The 16,690-nt window shown below is 40.0% G+C and overlaps 1 protein-coding gene across 20 annotated transcripts in view; it reads right to left on the bottom strand.

Annotated features, from left to right (window-relative positions):
• The window catches only part of LOC112205572 (serine/threonine-protein kinase Nek4-like), a 497,070-nt gene that overhangs the window by 291,918 nt on the left and 188,462 nt on the right, over nucleotides 1-16,690 (bottom strand). For 12 of the 20 annotated variants that reach the window (XR_010151570.1, XM_063794590.1, XM_063794596.1 and 9 more), the window contains one exon: nucleotides 16,234-16,371. The exons of 2 other annotated variants lie outside the window; for them this stretch is intronic. The gene's annotated coding sequence lies outside the window, so the exon portion shown is untranslated. Of the gene's footprint in view, nucleotides 1-2,931; nucleotides 16,372-16,690 lie in introns of those variants that run through there. 6 more of the 20 variants (XR_010151573.1, XM_063794599.1, XM_063794598.1 and 3 more) reach the window with 2 other exon arrangements.

Consider the following 16,690-nt stretch of genomic DNA (forward strand, 5'->3'; position numbering starts at 1 on the left):
TTCTAACATAGTTGATGTGAGTAAGGACACCGTGTCAAGCTCAAGGTTGTTCTTTTCCTTTCCTGTAGGGATTTAGCTCAGATTCAGAGCTAGAACTTTCAGAAGGTAGTAGTGTCAACCTCTTGAGATGTTGTATGCTATTAGTCTACACATTTTGGGTATTGTGTAAACTAATAGCACATGTGAAAGGAAAATAAAATATAAAGACATCAAACTCACTATGCTCAAGAGAAAATTAGGCTTGGGAACTGAGTCATGCAAACAGACTTCCTTTTGTCCCCAGAGAGCTGTAATTATACATGTTTACTTAATCTTTTGCAAAATGTAGATCTACATAACATGAGATGAACACGTAACTGACTTCCCCCCACTTCTCTATTTTGAAACATAAAATGTGGATTCAATGGGTGCTAATTAATGCCTCACAAAAATGTAACCACTTGCCTCACTGCCTACTCGACTTTTTCCTTTTTTCCCCCCTTCCCCTACTGTCTACTTTTTCCCCTTTAAATACTGAAGTCATCAGAACCCACTTGGAAAAAGCACAGGCCACAGACCCTACTGTAACTTGTGTTTCTTTTTCGTGGGTGCATCCTCAACCTTGGCAAAATCAAACTCTAAATTGATTTAGACCTGTCTCAGTCACTATTTCCAGCTTCATCCATGTACCTGCAAAACTCATGAAGTCATCAAGATAGAAATTCTCTCTTACTTCACCTAAGAGTTGTCCCTTTAGAAATGCAAAGTTAAGGTCACCTAGCCAACAACTGTGTAGGGCAATGAAATAGGTAGTTGAAAAAGATTGCTCATCTAAAGGAGGTGAAAGAAACTTCAAATACAAACTCTTCATAAATCTCTACTATCTGCTTCTGACTATGCGTATGTCTATGAATTTGTAAGTGTCATATAAATGTGATGATTCACTAGCAAAATATATAAAAGAGTTTTAATTAATTGGCATAAAAAGTGTTTAGCTCCAATATTTTATCAGAAAAATAAAATATAACTCAAATGTCTTTTAGTTCAAATGACTTTAATAATCTTTAGTAAATAAAGCTAATTTAAAAATTATTGGCACAGAAAAAATTCCGCACACCTACAACCAGATGATCTTCAACAAAGTTGACAAAAACAAGCAATGGAGAAAGAACTCCCACGTTCAATAAATGATACTAATGTAACTGGCTAGCCACATGTAGAAGATGGACACTAGACCCTTCTTCATACCATATGTTTAATATTAAAATCAATTCAAGATGGAAAAATGACTTAAATATAAAACCCAAAACTATAAAAACCCAGGAAGATAACCTAGGAAAATAAACTATTCTGAACACAGATCTTGGGAAAGATTTCATGATGATGACACCAAAAACAATTACAGAAAAAAAAAACCACCACAAAAATTGATGAATGGAATGTAACTAAACTAAAAAGGCTCTGCACAGCAAAACAAACTATCAACAGAGTAGAATGAGAGAAAATATTTGCAAACTATGCATCCATAAAAAGTGGGCAAACGGTTGAGTGTGGTGGCTCTCACCTATAATGTCAACACTTTGAGAGGCCACGGGAAGAGGACTGCTTGAGTCCAGAAGTTTGAGAGCAGCCTGAGCAACATAGTGAGACTCTGTCTCTACAGAAAAATAAAATTAGCCAGGTGTGGTGGTGCATAGCTATTCAGGAGGCTGAGGTAGGAGAATCACTTGGGGGCATGGGTGGTTGAAGCTGCAGTGAGTCATGATTGCACCATTGTGTTCCAGCCTAGGTGACAGAGTGAGACTCTATCTCACGCACACATAAAATTTTTTAAAAGTGCAGAGGACATAAACAGACACTTTTCAAAAGCAGACATACCCATAGCCAACAAGCATAGGAAAAAATGCTCAACATCACTAATTATTAGAGAAATGCAAATCAAAAACCACAATAAGATACTATCTCACACCAGTCAAAATGACTATTATTAAGGAGTTAAAAAATAACAGATGCTGGGTGAGGTTGTGGAGAAAGGGGGATGCTTATACACTGTTGGTTGGAATGTTAACTAGTACAGCCACTATGGAAAGCAGTGTGGTGATTTATCAAAGAACTTAAAGCAGAATTGGCATTCGACCCAGCAATCCCATTATTTGGTATATGCCAAAGGAATATAAATCATTCTACCATGAAAACACATGCAGGGTATGTTCATTGCAGCACTATTCACAACAGCAAAGACATAGAATCAACCTAAATACCCATCAATGGAAGACTGGATAAAGAAAATGTGGTATGCATACACCATGAAATACAATGCAGCAATAAAAAGAATAGATCATGTCCTTTGCAGCAACATGGATGGAGCTGGCAGTCATTATCCTCATCAAACTAATACAGGAGCATAAAACCAAATACTGCATGTTCTCACATATTATAAATGAGAGCTAAACATTGAGAACACATGGACACAAAGAAGGGACCAAAAGGCACTACAGCTTACCTGAGGGTAGAAAGTAAGAAGAGAGAGAAGACTGAAAAACTACCTTTTGGGTACCACACTTATTGCCAGGATAATGAAATAATCTGTGCATCACACCCCCATGGTGCACACTTTACCTATAAAACAAACCTACTCATGTACCCCGAACCTAAAATAAAAGGCAAAAACATAAAATTTTTGGTAAAAATAAAATTTAAATGTCTTTAGAATTATTTAAATATTTTGTCTGAATAGTCAAGCAGGTCAGATACCGTTTTAGCTAGATGCTTTAAGGCTGTAAACTGCTCCTGTGATATTGGTAATAATTATTTGACTTGTCTTGCTTGTAGCCATAGTAAGTCCAAGGGATATGTGGAGTTCTTAGCCCAACTGTGCCCTCTGACTGTACTGGGAAGGGTGAGACATTATCTGCATCTCTGCCTTTTGTCCTGGGCTTTGCATCTGATAATAAACAAAAAAAAAATGCTTACTTCTTAGGTTTTTCACTAAAAATCAGAGTTGCTGACAGTTAAAATTACAATTAATATATGTAGTTAAATCTACTAGATACATGCAAAGTTTTAGGGAAAGTAAGATGTATTTTCAGAAAAAAAAATTATAGGACAGCATGTGAATACGTGTGTGTGTTTTTTTTCACAGAGGGTGTGTTACAGTTGTCTTTAAGCTCTGCTGTCCACGGGTGGCCTAAGTGTTAATAGCTCAGTGGGCCCTCTGCCTTTTCATGTGAGGTGGCTGCCCTCCACCAGCGAGGGCAAAGGACCAGTGTGACAGCCTTCTGTATACACACTTGAGGCTCCCTAGCTCTTGTGTGGCATCCAGGAAAAATGAGGTTACACAAACAAATTGAAGGACGCTAAATGTGGGGGATTTTATTGCTAATAAAATGGCTCTCATTGAGAAGGAGAGCTGAAGAGGGAATGGGGAGGCAGGTAATCTTCCCCTGAAGGCTGGCCATCTCCACCTGAATTCTTATCTGAAGTTATGCTATTGAGCTGTCCCTCTGAAGTCAAGCTGCTTCTCTTCTACATCCAGCCATAGTCCCTGATGTCCAGCTGCTTCTCTCTGTTGGCTGAGTCTAGGGTTTTTATAGGCACAGGATGGGGTGGGGTGGGCCATGGGTGGTTTAGGAAAAGGTAACATTCAAGCAGGAAAACAGGTATATAAGTTCGCACTTTGGACCACAGTCTCAGGCTTTTTTGCTTGAGGGTGGGGCTTTACTAGGGACCTCTGTCTGCCTAGAATTTCTCTGCCTTTTGTTGCTATCACAAGCACCTGTAAGTATCATTTGCATCAATTATAAAAATACAACATTATTTTATGTCACAATAAAAACACAAAACCATTGAAAAACTGTAACACAGAAACTTTTTATCACTTAGAAAATACATATATATTGAAAATAACTATTTTGAACTTACGTAAATGTGGGTAATGGTCTTATATCACTCCTATGATCACATAAGATAAAAAAAGAAAGGAAAATAGGTAACAAGTGTTTTCTAAAATGTCACATATTTAGATCAAACTCTTCTGAATCACTTTTCAATTCACCTTGTCCATGATTTCTCCTATGTTAGCATCATCTCTGATGACTAGAAGCTTTGTTGATGCCACACTTATTGCGAGAGTACCATAAAACTTTCTGTTAGATTATTTTTCTGATCTACCAATATCACTCTGCAAGTTCTAATGTTTAACGATATCACCAGAATGTGAAAATGGAAGTGTTTTTACACCAAGTTTATATGTGTGCACAAAAAAGCAATCAAATTATGCCTGTCTTCTGACCAATCGTGTTTTTAACAACATTAATTTTATGATACATCTCTATTTGAAAGATGTACAAATATGCCCTTTAAAACAAATAGAACACACTGTTTTTCTTTGTGACTGCCTCTTTCTCAGTATAAAATCATGGTGTCTCATCTTATGTATCCTGGTCTATTACTGAGGAAAAGTTGAACAACTTGATTTAACTTCTACCCCAGGATTAGAGATATCAGTGTTATTAGTGAACTACTCAAATTTCTATTTTAAATATTGCTGTGAATTCTTTTAATTTTATAATGCCTGGTCCTTCATTTTGGATATAGGTTTGACTTGCTAATACCAGAAACGAGGTTTAGAAATCCATGGCAGTTTCCATTTTGCACACTCCTCTAAGTCCTCAATGTAGTCATTCCAGATATCGCCTTATAAAACCTCCAACAGGTGACTACTGCATGTAGAACAGCTGGACACAACCCTTATCTCACCCACACTGACCCCTGTGGGAACTGCACAGATATTCTGCAGTAACCACCTCTCAGGCACAGCATGAGTCTTTGGAAATCATGCTTGCTTGACCTTAACTCACCAATTTGAACCCCTCATGAGAAACCTGCTTAGGTAACACTCCAAAACCCAATTGTGATATTTCGTTTTTGGAGTCAACTAACTGTATTAAGGAATACCTAGAACACTGGCAAAGAATTACTTCTGGGTCTGTGAGGGTTTTATCATAAAAGTCTGATATGTGAGTCAGTGGACAGAGTGGGGAAGATACTCTGATGGATCAGGGACACCTGTGAGGAGGCTTTGGGTTCCCCAAGCAGGGAAATAAAGGAAAATCTCAAGTTCCTTCAAGGAAAATCCCCGGTACCTAGCTAGCACTAAGAAGTACATGAGGAAAGTGATAAGCAAGAAGGTAATAGTAGCCCAAGGACTTTAGAGTCAGGAGACGTTTGTTTGGTTCCCTGTGGAAACCAAAGATAACATCTTAACATATATTCCTGAGTCATTTTTCATAAACCTAGGCCCCCATCAAATGGATCTGCTGATATGTAGACCTCAAATAAGGGGGACCTGAAGACTGAACTCTGACTGCCATTCTTTTTCCTGAATTTCTTCCTGAGGGGCCTAGAGGGAGTCGCATCCATGAGTCACAGCTAACATTTTTTTCTGCTGACCCCAAGTTTTAAAACAAAGCTTCTCTTCTTTAATCAATTGCAAGTTAGAAAATCCTTGAATCTGCCTATGACCTATAAACCTCTGTTTGACCCCTGCTTCAAGATATTCCACCCTTTAAGGCCAAAACCAATGTGTAACCTCCATGTATTGATTTATAATTTTACCAGTAACTTCTACTTTACTGAAATTTACCCTGCTATTAAAAACCCTTATGTACAAGACATTGGGGAGGTAGAAATCTAAGCATTAGCTGCCTGATCCTCCTTGTTTGACACTCTTCAATTGAACACCTCTTTTTCTCCCACCGCAAGTGTCAGTGTAGATATCTGTGTGAACAGACCTGAGTTGGGTTCTGTAACAATCCACCCTCTATGTGGGTAAGCACCATCCAGTGGGATGGGGGTTCAGATGGAACAAAAAAAAAAGAAGTGAGAATGATTTTGCATTCCCTCTCCCCTGGAGCTGGTACATTCTCTGCCTCCTGCCCTTGGACACCTTAACTACTGGCTGTCTGTCCTTGGGATTCCAGGACTTACTTCTGCATCCCTTCAGGTTCTCAGGCCTTTGACCTCAGACTGAGAATTACACTGTCAACTTTCCTCATTCTGAGACTTTCAGCCTTAGAATGAGCCATGCTACTACTCCACCATCTGCCAATCTATGTATCTATCCTATTGGTCTGTCTCTCTGGAGGACACTAACACAGATTTTTTTTTTCTTTAAACCATGAATGGCTGTAGAGAGCCAGAATTGTAAGGATGTTTTCTTTATTTGTTTTGGGGATTTCTAAAATTGGGTCTCTAACCTGATGATAAGTAAAAATGCTGAAGACTTCTAATAGTATGGAGACCACTGATAGTCCACATCATGAACTGCTTAAGTGACATGCAAACATCCGCCTTTGGCACTCCTAATCAACCATTGGTAAGAGGCAAGGCATTTAGTGACTCTTGATAGCACATCTTCAAACATCTATGGAAAACTAAGGACTCTGCTATTAGTGTTGCTGAGCAAAGGGAAAAATAAAAAAGAGAAGCTAAAAGATTCAAATTCAGAATCCAGCTCCACATAAAAAACAGAGCTTCTATCTATGCTCTGAGGTTAGAATTGTATCTCCTGTAGTCACAGGGATGAAAATGCTGAAAATCAAATGCAATCCCACGCCATGCAATTGGCTAAATTACAATGAAAGTTGCACTTTCAGCCTAGCATGGTGTCTACTGTAAATTTAGAGCACTGTTTAGGAAAGAATGGGACCCTGTAAATTGGGATGGGAACATTTGGGGAGACCATGTTGAGGCTGGAGACATTGGGCTCTGAAATTCTGATGTCTTCTTTGCCAGCAGAAGTGGCCCCTTAAACCCACCCCCTTGGCAGTGGTCTCCCCGTCTTCATTGGTATAAGCAGTTCTGTCTGAAGGGATTAACCCAGGCTTAACTGAGAAAAGGTAATGGACTTCCTGGAGGCAGTTGCCAAGTAATGCAATGATGATTCTCCTCAGGACCCACCTCTTTTTCCTTCTAGACCTATCATTAGTCCTGAGTTCCAGTAGGCCTTTAAAGGTGATACACCTTATATGTGTGACCCATGGGAGGTTCATTACAGTCCAAGAAAACAATTTCAGTTTTCTAATTTGTATAACCAAATCTGTGGGACTCGTGTGGAAAAGAATATTAAGTGTTGGGATAGTGGTGGAGGAAACATAAAGTTGGATCAAGCCAAATTTATTTATATGGGCCCATTATACAAAGATTCTGGTTTTAATGTATGGGTAGTTAGAAAGGGCTCTAACAGCTTGTTTGATTGGTTGGTTGAATCATGAATCAAAAGGTGGCCCTTTTTCATCCAGCTGGATATGCCTGATCTCCCTTGACTTAATGTAGAGGAAGAGATTCAAAGGCTTAGAATGAATGGGACTCTAGAGTGCATTTGACATTTGAAATTCTACTCAGCCACACCTGGAGGGGCCAGAAGACACACCTTTCACCAATGCTGTGAGAAATAGATTTGTGAGTGGAGCCCAAGCATCCCTGAAGAACCTCCTGATTGCTCTTCTCTGTAGGCTGAATCTTATAATGAGAACCACAGTCACTCAACAGGAAAATTTAAATGCACTGGGAATAACTGGATCCCAGGGGTCCTGGGTCTACTCGGTAGCTGCCAACCTTCAAAGTCAAGATTAGCATAGTTACCATCATAGTCATCAAAGGTAAGGGAATATTCAGGTTAGTCTGACTCAAGTAGATCTATGGTGTTGGCCACATGGTGTTCTTAGAAATGAAATAGGTAAGAAGCCTAAGACTTTCTTAATCGACCTGAAAAGACTGAAAACATTTAGGTTAAGTGAACAAAAGTCTAATTCAAATCATAAAAGTAGAGAAACATAGCCCATACTCAATCCCAGACTTGAGCCAGCTTACAGTCAAGAATGCCTTGAATGAAGTGGAAACTAGGTCCCCTTGATGAAGGACCAAGGTATACCATGAAAACTTTTTACTGTTAGTCTTCTCCTATCCTTCCCCAAAGGAACCTACAACCTTTAACCAGGGTAAATGTGTTTTATGGAAATGAATATAGTAAGAACTTTGAGGGGACTACTAGACACTTGCTCTGAACTTACATTGATTCCAGAAGACCCAAAACATCACTGTGGACCACTCAGTCAGAGTAAGTGATTATGAAGGTTAAGTGATTAATCAAGTTTTAAATCAAATCACAGTGGGGCCAGTGGGTCCCCAAACACTTACTTTGGTGATTTCCCCAGTTCCAGATGCACAGCTGTAATAGACAAACTTAGCTCCTGGCACATTTCCCACACTGGTTCCCTGACCTGTGGAGTGAGGGCTAGTATGGTGAAAGCCTAAATGGAAGGCACTAGAGCTGCCTCTACCTAGGAAAATGGAAAATCACATTCATAACCATATACCTGGAAGGATTGCAGAGATTACCACCACCATCAAGGACATGAAAGATGCAGGAGTTATAGCCTCCTGGATGAATCCATTCATTCATGGATTTACATATTAATGGATTATCATGTGAGAGCAACTGTTGGCCTTATAAGAGAAAAACAGACCTTCACTAGCATGCTCAGACCCTCAATCAGCTGATACCCTGCATGGCCTAAGGACTCTTCTGAGAGTCCCTACCAGCAAGAGGCCCTCACCAGATGTGGCCCCTAAACCTTAGACTTACCAGCCTCCACAACTTTAAGAAATACTTTTTTTTTTCTTTACAAGTTACCCAGTTTTTTTTTGTATTCGGTTACAAGCAACAGAAAAGGGACTAATATGGAAAACTGGTAACAATTAGTGGGGCATTGCTGAAAAAGAATACCTGAAAATGTGAAAGTGGCTTTGAAACTCAGTGATGGGCAGAGACTAGAAGAATCTGGAGAGGCAGAATATAAAAAGCCGGTGTTCTTGTGAGGATTTAGAAGATAAGAAGACTAGGAAAAATTTAGGAGTCCTTAGAGATTGACAAAGTGGTTGTGACCAGACTGCTGATAAAAATATGGAAAGTAAAGGCTATTCTGACAAGATTTCTGATGTAACGAAGAAAAAAGTATTAGAAACTGGAGTCAAGAACATCTCTGTTAAAAATTGGCAAATAACTTGGCTGAACTGCGTTCATGCCTAAGGGCTTTGTGAAAGGACTAACTTCAGAGTGATGAACTGGGGAATCTGGCAGAAGATATTTTTAAGCTGCAAAGGGTTCAGGCTGTAGTGTGGTTACTTCTAACCACTTAAGGTGAACTGGTAGAGAAAATGTAAGTACAAAAAAAATTGTGCAAAACTGCAGCCTGGCCATGTGGTAGAGAGAATGAAAGAGCATTTGCAGGAGAAAAAATTAAGGGTGTCAGAACCACAACTTGCCAGAGATTAGCATGGCTAAAATGGAGCCAGTCGTTAATAGACAAGGCAATGAGAGAGAGGCCACACAGCAGTTCAGTTTTCTTCCAGACAGCCCTTCCCATTACAGGCCCAGTGGCCTAGGAAGACAGAAGGACTTCTGGGGACAGGCTGGCTGGGCCACTGTCCTGTACCATGTCAGGGTGCTAATTCCAGCTGCATTGGCTCAAATGCCCAAGGTGATCTGGCTCTGAAAGGTATAAGGCCCAGACCTTAGAGGTGATCATGTGGTGATAATTACATAGGCTTACAGAAATGAAGAACTGTGGAGTCTTGGCAGCCTCCACAAATTTCAAAGGATTTCTTCAAAAGCCTGGTAGTCTAGAGACTTGTGATAAGGGCAGATCTACTGAAGAGAGCCCCCTATAGAGGGATACCAAACACAAATGTGGAACTGGAACTGCTGCAAAGAGTTCACCAGGGCAATGCCAAGCGAAGCCGCGGAAGTGAGGTCCCTGCAGAGAGTCCTCATATGAGTAATGCCTAGTGAAGCAGAGGAAGTGGTACCACTGCCAGAACCCCAGAAGTGTGGAGTCTGCATGCAATGCCTGCCTGGGAAAAACCTGAGGTAGCTGACTGCAACCAGTACAGCACCCATGGGGACTCTACCAAGCAAAGTCATAGAATAACACTGCCTGATGTTTTGTGAGTCCAACCCTCACCCCAGTGTGTTCAGAAGTCAGATACAGAGAATAAAATATATTCCAGGTTTAACATATAATGTTGACCCTGCTGGATTTTGAACTTGCTTGGGACCTGTTACATTTTAAATTTTGTCTATTTCTCTCTTTTGGAACATGTACATTATTCTTATCCTGAAATCACCTTTAAAAAATTATGAGAAAATTATTACACTCAAAGAGATATGACCTAACTGACTCCATCTTGTTTTTAACTTCCAAGCTGCCCTTGTTCATTCCTAGGCAAAGGCCAAACTAACTTTAAGAGGAATTTAGTTTATAGCTTAACTTTGAAAAAAAGATAATAAAAGCCCCTCAATGAAATAAACCTGCTCATTGCTTGGGGACCAGATGGCCTTTGTAAAACCAAAAAATTAAGCACAAGAATAGAAAGTATGGCTCAGGAGTCACACAGCCAGAGGCGACAAGATTACTAACCTCCCAAATTGTTCCTAGAGATAACAATAATATCGTAAAACCTAAGATTGGTGTTTGCAGTATTTTTCAGACCCAGCATTCTGATGAATCAGCTGGTGCTACCCAAACCAGTAACCTGGCTCATCTGGACTTGTGGCCCCCCACCCAGGAACTGACTCAATGCAAAAGGACAGCTGTTGCTCCCTGTGATTTCAACCCTGACCCAACCAGTAAAAATTCTCCATTCTCTAGCCCCCTGCCCACCAAACTCTCTACATAAAACCCTAGCCTCTGAATTTTTGGGGAGGCTGTTTTGAGTAATAAAAAACTGTGGTCTTCCATTAGCCACCTCTATGTGTATTAAATTCTCTCTCTATAGCAATTTCCCTGTCTTGATAAATTGGCTCTATCTGGGCAGCAGCGGAAATGAACCCATGAGGCCATTACAAATTGAGGAGCTCATCTGGGATAGCCCTTGTGGGTACCTGCCCATGGTTCTGCAGCCCCTCACCAGTGGCAGACTGGAGGCCAGCAAGTGTCCGCCTAGGTCTCTTGAACTAAAGACTGCCTCTGGCACACTCTCTACCAGTGAGCTACTGTTGACCATAATGCATGGATCAAATTGCAATGGATAGTTCCTGGAAGACACCTTTTAACCTGGTTTGGTGAGTGTTCCCCTTCTCCTGATTTGTTGGTCCCCTTAGAGGCATTGCAGCTCCATCGTACAAACTGTCCAACTCTTTCTAAGTTTGTAGAAAGAGTCTCTGTTGACCTTCAAGGCAAAGTAGCCAGGTCAAGGGGACTGTTTATCTCTCGCTAAATTGTAGGAAGAGTCTCGGTTTTGGACGACTTATCCCCCGTTAGATGGAAACGGGGGACTTGTTGGAGGAATACTCTTCTGGTTTGGAATCTAGTCAGATGTGTTGGTTTGGAAGGCCCTCTGTTTTTCTTTATTTCATCATGTGTGTTTGTATATGGGGAGATCTCTGAAGGAAATGCTGATAGCAGTCTTGCTTAGTTTGATCACTCACATTTGGTGAGCCCTTAAGGAATTGTTAGCAGGAGCTGAACAGATCTAACTCAGGGTGACCATCCACACTTTCATCTTGCCTGGAGACCTCCCATTGAAACTCCTGGTCAGAAGTCATCCCTCCCCACTTTGAGTGGATCACAGACGACAGGGGACAATGGGTACAAGTTTGAGCTTCGCCAGGTTAATACCTGGGTGCTAAGTGGGGTGACAAGTGTTTGTATTTTGTCATATGCATTTTGCTCCGGCCAAAATGGAAGATGTTAATTTGGTTCTCCTTGCAGCCCACTGGGTGGCATATTGCAAAATTGAGAGGCTTTTGCCTATGGTTTCATTAAATGAAAACGGATTTTCTTTTGTGACATAGCTTAGCCCCCGCCACAGCTATGGTGCAGCAAACAGGCTCATCAAAAGCCTCTCCACTCTCCTGGAAGCTGCAGAGAAAGGGAACCTGGAAAACTGGCAAGGAGGCAAAAAGGGTAAGAATTACTAATTAGCCAGGCATCTGGCCACTCTGTGCAAACCAGTCAAATTAATGGGAAATATCACTGTTTATCTCCTCTGCAAGGTTTGCTTAATAGGGAAAAAAATATATATATTTTTTTAGTTTTTTGGTCTTTCTATATCAATCTGTCACGGAGAGAAGTACCACAGGATAGAATGTGGGCCTAGGACTCCCATATGCCTGGTGTTCAAGCTGGCCCTGCAGACAGGTCAGTTACAAACTTTGCTGTGGGTCCCTGATAAAAAAGATGAGATTTCCCTCTTGTCTTTGAGAAGTTGACTTTGTAACCCTTTAAGGGTACTCTTCCTTGGTCTTCCACATACGGAGGGTGGGAATTTTGGGGTTAATGTCAGGCAGTTAATCTGAAAGGACACATAGTAGTAATGTCACGGCTAGACTTAAAAATTCTCTGGAACAGTTAAAATCATTTGCAAGCTCAGAGCTGCCTCTTCTAGATTGTTTCTGGGAAAATGAACAGTATTGCCCCACACTGCAGCCAGTAACTACGGTTTTGCCCTTTTATTGCAGCAGCGTGGGTTTGATTCTCAGGTCAAATAATAAGTCATTTCTGGTGTGATATTTGGAGACTTTTCACCACTTATTGATTATCTTTCTCTGCATGGATATCTTCTGACTTTCTGTCTTGAATTTTTCTCTCTCTGAGCTATCTTTGGAGATATCCTAAATCTTTTAAAAACTGCTTGCCATCTCTTTAAGACACCTCATGCATCCATGGTTAAGTCATAATCTTAGTTAAGGCTTATGGCTTTCACATGGGAAGTTACCTTTGGTAAAGTTCAGAGCCAGAAATACTGCCTGTTTGTTTCAGCTAGAATCTATTAATAGAAGATTTATGACTTTTTGCTTGAAATGCTGATTATTTTTGCTTTGGCTTTCACAGTAAAGAAAATACTTTTCTCTTGAGCTATTTACAGCTTTTAACAATTGAGTAAGGTAAACTCTTGTGAGCAAAATGTGGAGCATCCTTCTTTTTCTCAATCAGATTTCACCAAAATTTGAAAACTATTTGTGTATATTCTTAACATATGCAGATACAGTTTTTACATAAGTGCAATAAGAATCTGTTTATCTGTTTTCTTTCGTAACAGAACACAAGTGGAGACACCAGTTATTTTACCAAAGATATGGTTATATTTTATCAACAGAATGGCATACTTTCAGATATAAACAGAATGCCTTAAGGAATTAAAGTTGATGTATAGAGATGACAAAAGCTCCTTGTGGAAACTGCCCTCATAACTTGTCTACACAGTCCTTGTATGGGGCTCCTGACTGGTGGTAAGTAAAAAATCACTTTTTTAAAATCCTCAATTTATCTTGGAACCTTAAGAAAAGAGGAATTCACTCAATCTATATAGCTATTTGTAGGCACAATATAAATCCATAGGTGGACTCAAGGCTTTTAATCAGCTGGGCGTGGTGGCTCATGCCTGCAATCCCAGCACTTTGGGAGGCCAAGGCGGGTGGATCACCTGAGGTCAGGAATTCAAGACCAGCCTGACCAACATGACCAAACCCCGTCTCTACTAAAAATACAAAAATTAGCCAGGCATGGTTGTGGGCGCTTGTAATCCCAACTACTCAGGAGGCTGAGGCAGGAGAATTGCTTGAACCCGGGAGGTGGAGGTTGAGTGAGCCAAGATCATGCCATTGCACTCCAGCCTGGGGGACAGAGTGAGACTCCGTCTCAAAAAAAAAAAAAAAAAAAAAAAAGTCCAATCAGAGATTCCTTCTAGAACAAGGTTCCAGCAATGCCAAATTAGAAAGAGCCTATATGGCAAATAATTATTCTGGTCGTATTTTATGCAAATAATCAGGCTAAGTATAATAAGACTAAAACTTATTTTGATGGTAATTGTGTCCTACTATAATTTGTCCTAATAAAAATGGGGACGGGTTGGGCTGCAAATTTTCCAGTTTTATGCCTGCTTCCCTTTTAAATGTGTTTCAGTTTCAAGTAATCTCTTTGTTCACGCATAGGAACATAGAATTTTAGCAACAGCCAGGTCACATGTCAAACGCTGCTTAGAAATGTCTTCTGCCAGAATACCCTACATCATCTCTCTCAAGTTCAAAGTTCCACAGATCTTTAGGGTGGGGCAAAATGCCACCAGTCGTACAGCAAGAGTGACGTTTTCTCTGGTTCCCAATAAGTTCCTCATCTCCATCTGAGTCCATTCAGCCTGTACTTCACTGTCCATATTACTATCAATATTTTGGTTGTGACAGGAAAATAAATCTTGGCACCCCAAAATGACTAAGGTAAAGGGAAAAGTCACGCTGGGAGCTGCTTAGAGCAAACCTGCCTCCCATTCTATTCAAAGTCATCCCTTTGAGGCTCTCCTGAGACAAATGCCTATCTGATTGCTTCCTCTCCACTACTGTTTATGTAAAAATACAGATTCATGGAGCCAGACTAAATTGTGTATTCAGTAGAAGGCTGATCAAGGACTCAAAATAATGCAACCTTTTTGTCTCTTACCTACTTCTAACCTGGAAGCCCACACTTCGAGGTGTCCCACCTTACAGGACCAAACCAACGTACCTTACACATACTGATTGATGTCTCATATCTCCCTAAAATGTATAAAATGTAAAAGCAAGCTGTACTCCAGACCACCTGGGCACATGTCTCAGGACTTCCTAAGGATGTGTCATGGGTGTGTCCTTAACCTTGGCAAAATAAACTTTCTAAATTGACTGAGACCTGTCTCAGATATTTGGGGTTCACACAGTCAAAACCATTCCACAAGTCTCTATGTTGTTCCAAACTTTCCCACATCTTCCTATCTTCTTCTGAGCCCTCCAAACTTCCAACCTCTGCCTGTTATCCAGTTCAAAAGTTGCTTCTACATTTTCAGTTATCTTCATAGCAATACCCCACTCTCTCAGTAACAATTTTCTGTGTCAGTCCATTTTCACACTGCTGTAAAGAACTACCTGAGACTGGGTAATTTATGAAGAGAAAAGGTGTAACTGACTTACATTTCTGCATGGCTGGGGAGGCCTCAGGAAACTTACAGTCATGATTGAAGGCAAAGGGGAAGTAAGGCACATCTTACATGGCAGCTGGAGAGAGAGGGGTGGAGTTGGGGGGGAAGTGCCACACTTCAAAACCATCCAATCTCATGAGAACTCATTCACTATCAAAAGAACAGCAAGGGGGAATTCTGCCCCCATGATCCATTGACCTCCCACCAGGCCCCTCCTCCAACACATGAGGATTACACTTTGAGATGAGATTTGGGTGAGGACACAGAGCGAAACCATATCATGGCAGCTCTCTAAAAACAGAAAAATCTAGATAATTTCAGCCCTAATCATAGAAATATAAACAACAATCTCTGAAACTTGTAGTATAAATCCATTTATTTATTTATTTATTTATTTTAGAGATGGGCCTTACTGTATTGTCCAGGCTGGAGTGCAGAGGCTATTCACAGGTACAATTTTTGTGTACTACAGCCTCAAACTCCTCGTGTCAAGTGATCATTCTACCCGCTCTCCCTAGAAGCTGGAACTGTAAGTGTGTGCCACCACACTTGCCTAGATACAGTTTCTAAATTCAGAAAGTTGCATTTCTACTTTTTTTCTCTTTCCCATGGTCATTCTAATTATGTGGATAATTATCCTGCAAGTCATTTTATGATTAGTTACTACAAATGTAAATGCATTATAGTTTCCATACAATCTTCTGTGCTGTTTACTTGTTACTAGACTCAATCCTACTTTTGGATACTACTTGAGAGAATAGATGGGCTTTGGTGTTCCCGGAAGAATAGAGTGAATAAAATAGAAACTAATATTACTTATATTTTATAATAATACTGCATTTGCATCATGAGTTTCAGGTCCCACAAAAGCCCATTTAAGTTAACAGCAAGTCCTGATCTCAAATATATGAGCATGTCTACACTTCCTATTTATTCTAAAATAATTTCAGATTGATAGAGCAGTGCTAAGCTCTTACATAAAGTTTTATATATCCTTCAATTTCCTGTAATATTAATATCATACATAACCACAGAATATCTAAGAAAACTCAGAAATTGATAAAGGTACAAAACTATTAACTAAAGTATTGTCTGTCTTCATATTTTACCAGGTTTTCCACTAATTCCATTTTTCTGTTTTTGGATCTAATTCAGAATAACATATTACATTTATCATCAAGTGTATTATTGTTTATTGAAGCATAGCCTATTACTATATAGCTTAGTGGCTCAAAAGCAGCATACATTACTCATAGTTTCTCTGGGTCAGGAATCCAGATGTAGATGATGGCCTGACCTGAAGGATCAGCTGGAGAGGGATCATCTTCCAAGCTCACATGACTGCTCAGCTCAAGAAGACTTCAACAGTGAATTATTCCAAACCTTTAAAATATCAATAGCAATTCTTCACTAACTGTTCTCCACGAAAATATAAACCACAGAGAAGAGATCAGTGTGCAGTGCATTCTATGAAGCCGTTTCCTCTGATGCCACAACCAGAAAAAGACAGTCCAAAAAAGGAAAACTATAATATGCTTTATGGATACCCAGGCAATAATCCTAAATGAAATACTTTCAACATAAGTCAGGATCATGAAACAGGATTGTATACTAATACCAAGGGTATTTATTTACTGAGGATCACAAATTTGGTAAAGCATATAAAAAGAATTAGTGTAATACACTACATTAAAAAAAAACA

Source organism: Pan troglodytes, chromosome 16 (genome assembly GCF_028858775.2).
Source record: "Pan troglodytes isolate AG18354 chromosome 16, NHGRI_mPanTro3-v2.0_pri, whole genome shotgun sequence".
Taxonomy (NCBI): domain Eukaryota; kingdom Metazoa; phylum Chordata; class Mammalia; order Primates; family Hominidae; genus Pan; species Pan troglodytes.